Genomic DNA, 5,804 nt, shown 5'->3' on the forward strand with positions numbered 1-5,804 from the left:
CCTCCTTTGAGCCACAGGCACCATCCTGATTTTCTGAGATTTTCCATGTATGGTATGATGTCATCTGCAAATACAGATAGTTTTCTTATTTTATTACTCCTTTTCTTCTGGTTGTTTGCTTGTGTCTAACTGCATTGATTCACTATTATCTTCACACAATGCCAGATCCCAGTGCTGGCATCCCAGTGGGCGGATATCCAGGCACAGTGCCTGGCCTCAGTGGAATGCCTCTAGTATTCCCCAAGTAAGGAAATGGGCTATTTATTACTACTTTCCTAAAAGTTTTTACTAAGCATTGCTGTTACATTTTGCCACAGTTTCTGCATCTGTAAAGAAAATCATTTTTCTTGATAAGCTTATTCAAATGGTCAATTTTATTAATTTATTTCCTAAAAGCAGCCCATTTCCAGTGTAAACTTTATTTGGTGATGGTGCTTTGATTTCTTAATGTATTGTCAGAGTCTGCTCTCCCATATTTATTAAAGGGTTTTTTTTTTTATATCAGTCTCCATAAGGGATATTGGTTTGTGGGTTTTAAAACCATGTTTATCAGGTTGAGATATCAATGTTATACTTGCTTCATCAAAAGAAGTTGAAAGATTTTTGATTCTTATAGTCTGAGAAGATTTATGTAGCTTCAGGATAGCCTGCTCTTTAAACGTTTGATAGAATTCTCGTGTGTGTAATCATCCAGGCCTGGTGCTATTATGCGGGGTAGCGAGACATTACCCCTTATAAAATGACTTCTTTTCCTTTGGGTAGATAAGCAGTGGTGAGATTGCTGGTTAAAATGGTAAGTCTACTTTTATTTCTTTGAGAAATCTCCATACTGTTTTCCATAGAGGTTGTGCTAATTTGCAGTCCCACTAATGGTGTATAAACATTCCTTTCTCTCTACATTCATACCAGCATCTATTATTTTTTGAATTTTTATTGGTAATAACAGCCATTCCGACCAGGAGTAAGGTGGTATCTCATTATGATTTTTATTTGCATTTCCCTGGTGATTAATGATGTTGAAGGCTTTTTCATACATTTGTTGGCCATTTGACTGTCTTCTTTCAAGGAATTTCTGTTCATGTCTTTTGTCCACTTTTGGGTTTTTTCTTGCTAATTTGCTTGACTGCTTTGTGGGTTCTGAATATTACCCCTCTATGGGATGTGTAATTTGTGGATATGGTCTCTCATTCTGCACTTTGCCTTTTTATTTTGTTGATTATTTCCTTTGCTACGCAGAAGCTTTTTAATTTATTTAAGTCTCGTTTATTTTTGTTATTGCTGTATGTGCCTTTGAGGTCCTAGTTATGAATTGTTTGCCTAGTTTAATATCTACAAGAGTTTTCCCTACTTTTCCTTCTAGAATTTTTATGTTTTCATGCCTGACATTTAAGTCTTCCCCATCTTGAATTACTTTTTGTATATGATGAGAGATAGGGATCCTGTTTGATTCTTCTGCATATGGCTATCCAGTTTTTCCAGCACATTTTATTAAACAGGGTTTCTTTTTACAGTGTATCTTATTGTCTGCTTTGCTGAAGATCAGCTGGTCGTAGGTAAATGGTTTTATTTCCAAGTTCTTCATTCTGTTTCTTCAGTATATGTCTCTATTTTTACAACAGCATCGTTCTGTTTTGGGGTACTATGACTGTGTAGTATGATTTCAAGTCGGGTAATGTGATGTCTCTAGATTTTTCTTTTTCCTTAAGATAGACTTGGCTATTTGGGTTTGTTTATTTGTTTGTTTGTTCTTGGTTTCAAATATGGTTGGAAATAATTTTTCAAGCTCTATAAAATACGATGTTGGTATTTTGATGGTGATTGCACTGAATCTGTTTATCACTTTGGGTGGTGTGGACAGTGTAATATGTCAATTCTACTAATCCATGAGCATGGAATGTTTTTCCATTTTTTTGTGTGTGTTACCTATGATTTCTTTCATCAGTGTTTGTTTGGTAGTTCTCTTGGTAAAGATCTTCCACCTCTTTGGTGAAGCATATTGTGAAATATTTTGCTTTCTTTGTAGCTACTATAAATGGTATTGAGTCCTTGATTTGGCTTTCAGCTTCATTGTCATTGATATAGAGAAATGCTACTGATTTGTGTGCATTGACTTTGAAACCTGCAATTTTGCTGGATTTATTTAACAATTCTAGAGTATTTTGGTGGAGTCTTCATGGTTTTCCAGATGAAAGATCATATCAGCAAATAGGAATGATGTGACCTCCCTTTTTCTAATTCAGATGCCCTTTATTTTTATCTCATGCCTAATTTCTCTGATTGGAACTTCCAGTACTAGAGGGAATGCTTTCAATTTTTCCCCACTCAGTATGATACTGGTTGTGGGTTTGCCACATCTGGCTTTTATAATATTGTTATATGTTCCTTCTATGCCTAGTTTGTTAAGGGTTTTATCATGAAAGGGGGATAGGTTTCATCTAATGCATTTTCTATGTCTATTGGGATAATTATATGGTGTTTGATTTTGCTTTTGTTCATGTGGTGAACTACATTTATTAATTTGCATATCCTTGCATCCCTGGGATGAAACCTAGCTGATTGTGGTGACTTATCACTTTGACATGCTGTTAAATTTAGTTTGCTAGTATTTTGTTGAGGATTTTTGCACCTATGTTCATCAGGAATATTGGTCTATAGTTTCCATGTTGTTGTTGTTGTGTCCTTTTCTGGCCTTGGCATCAAGGTGATACTTCATAGAATGAGTTAGGGAGGACTCCTCTCTTGATGTCATGGGATAATTTCTATAGGATAGAGTTCTTTGCAGCTCTGGTCCAGGGCTTTTTGTTGTTGGGATGTTTTTTATGACTGCTTCAATCTCACTGCTTATTTTTGGTCTGTTCAATATTTATACTTCTTCCTGATTCAGTCTTGAGAGGTTATGCCTTTCCACTTGACCCCACTTCTAATATGTGTGTGTAGACACTTCTGTGGTATTCACGGATGTTGTTTTGTATTTCTGTGATATCAGCTGTAATGTCTCCTTCATTTCTGATTGAGAGGCTTTCTCTTCTACTTCTGGTTATTCTGTATAATAATAATAATCTTAAAGGTCAAGGAACACCCCCTCCTTCTTTTACTAGACTAAAGATTTTACAGCAATCGCTTTCTTTTCTCTAGTTTCACCTCTTAATATAAATTTCTAAACAATATTGTTTCATTTCATCTATTTTACCTTTATGAAAATGAAATAAATAGTCTTGCTTTGTTTCTTAAATGAAATTTTTGACATAATTGAGGATTCACATGAAGTTGTCTTCCTTCATGGCATCTTCCAAACTGGTAGGACAATGATATTTACATTGGTATAACCAATCTTATTCAGTGAGTCATTTTCTCCTTTTCTTTCTTTCCCTCCCAGCTCACATCCAAGGGAAATGACATTCCCTCTTTCTCTCTCATACCCCCCCCCCTTGAAGCACTGCTTCTCGGAGGCTGTCTCTTCAAGGTCCTGCACACTGCTGGACCCTTCCCATTAGGTAGGGTTATGAACTACCCAATGCCAATCCGTGCTTGACATTTTTCTATGTATTCTTTCACATCTTCCTATTGGACGTATTGTCAGTGCTTACTGTAAGTCCTCTGCTTCCCTCTGCTCTTCTTTAGGGAGGCATTTCACCTTTTCTCCCTGAAACCCCTCTCTATACCCACAGGTTTGCTGTGATAGTGTGCAGGTGTTGGAAGATTTGATGGAACTTCTTTTTTCCTTATAAGCAACTTGAAGTTTGATGTGTTTTCTCTCTCTAAGCAATGCTTAAGTAATGGCTCCTATATACTTTTGTTCTCCTTGTGGGTCTTATAGTTGTTTGGGGAATGTGAGGGGCAGATTGGAGTCAGGTTACTATTGTTCTTCAGCTTCATCTAGTCTTCCCAACAGCCTTATAGGTTATCAGCACCTCTCAGTCCATTAAATGGAAGGGGACTGAAGACCAGAGAAGCTAAGTAATCCTCAAGAAGTTGGTAAGGGGTATACGTGGGCTTTGCTGGTACACATTCAATAAATTCTCAGGAATGAAGGAACTGCAACATTTCCATTGCTTAGATCACACACATGCCCAGAGTGCTTACTGAAATTCTCACTTGGGTATCTCCATTGATATGACACTCACTGCTTCCAAATAAGCCTTTTCATTTTTGGATTCCCAAAATGTGGCTAAACAGATCTATCTTGTGTTAAATTCTGCTTCTGTATATCTTTGAATCTGGTTCAACTTACACATTTTTGGACTTGAGCAAACAAAGTATAAATCTAAGTCCCTATCCTCACTTTAGTTCCTCATTAGTGGAAGTGAGTGAGGCACCCTAGTCTTTAAAATTTATTTTGAGTTCCTTTATCAATTGGCCACATCGTCTTAGACAGGCATTACTTTATTTATACCTCTATTGTATGGTAATGAACACAGAACTACTTGGGACATCTGAACAATGTAAAATAGAGTAGGAATGTGCTTGCTTCGGCAGCACATATACTAAAATTGGAATGATACAGAGAAGATTAGCATGGCCCCTGTGCAAGGATGACACACAAATTTGTGAAGCATTCCATATTAAAAAAAAAAAATAGTGTAGGAACATCTGTTGTCCTACTCTGGACATTATATCCTGTGTTGTATGTGTATGGACTACTATCATGTCACTCTGTAGGCCACATGGGTAGTGTTGAGGAAAAGTTCTAAATCTTCCTCATGTGATGGTGACAAGTAACATGTCCCCCATGAAGTCCTTGAGTAGTTAGCTGTCTGACTCCACAGGCTGGGCTTTCACATTTATAGCAATTCAATTTCATTGCATCCAGCCCTTTCAGCCTACTGAGATCTGACTTGGACCCTGGTTCATCTTCTGTAGCACTCTAGTTTCTTGTTTCCTTTAAAAAATTAACCATAACTTCAACCATGCCTTTATCTTAATATAAAAATGTTGTGTAGAACAAGATTGAAAGCATAGTCCTGTTGCTTGCCATTCAAATTTTCCCAATTGGTGATTCTTAAAGTAGTACTATTTAAGATTTGTGATAAGCTATTACTAGGATATAACCCATTACATTATCCATTTAATGTTTATTAATGCACACTTACCTGAAAATATAGACAAATATTTGAGGATCTTGTAAAGCTTATGATTTCTGGTTTTGATTTCAGATAAATAGGTCAAATCATCTTCTCTTTCAATAGGTAAGTCTTCATTCTATCTTTTTTACTTCCTGCCCTAGTCCATTTCTCAAAGAATAAAATCCACACATGGATTTTTAAATAGGTTCCACTGTTTCAGTTATTTTGAGAATCACCCATGTACATAATGTCACATGCTTTCTATTCACTCTTTCTCAGTATACACTGGCACTTTAATTTTACTGTTTTGTTTTCTCTCATCCTTAGATGGGATGGCAATCCATTTGCCAGTTGGCTGCCTGTGTGTTCCTAATAAGAGACTAAGACCTAATCAGAGCTGTATTCACCAAATATGGGGAACTTATCACTGATGGTAATGTGTAAAGAGATTATTTTAAAGTAAAATAGCAATTACTGTATTAATACTTTATAGGAATTTATCTCCTGTAACATTCTCCTACATAATACACATCCATATAAGCTCAGTATAGTGAATGACCAAGCTGTTCTAACTGGAAGGTTAAGATTTTTTCTTTTAAAGTAAAGCTTGTTGTATTTGGATTTTCATCGAGTCCCCAGAACAGGAACTGCAAAGAATCTGAAGGCTTGCTAAGATGAAGTAGGTCTTAGATTAGACACAGGGTCTATTGGAAGAACCACACTTGGCACGGTAGTGTAAAT

General features: G+C 36.4%; 1 non-coding gene across 1 annotated transcript; it reads left to right on the forward strand.

The window, feature by feature from the left end:
• The first annotated feature begins 4,460 nt into the window (after window positions 1-4,460).
• LOC111725272 lies at window positions 4,461-4,567 on the forward strand. Its single transcript, XR_002773372.1, has one exon. It is a non-coding gene; the product is annotated as a U6 spliceosomal RNA (small nuclear RNA).
• Window positions 4,568-5,804: the final 1,237 nt, after the last annotated feature.

This window comes from Otolemur garnettii, unplaced genomic scaffold (genome assembly GCF_000181295.1).
Source record: "Otolemur garnettii isolate 467f Iridium unplaced genomic scaffold, OtoGar3 scaffold00035, whole genome shotgun sequence".
Classification (NCBI taxonomy): Eukaryota; Metazoa; Chordata; class Mammalia; order Primates; family Galagidae; genus Otolemur; species Otolemur garnettii.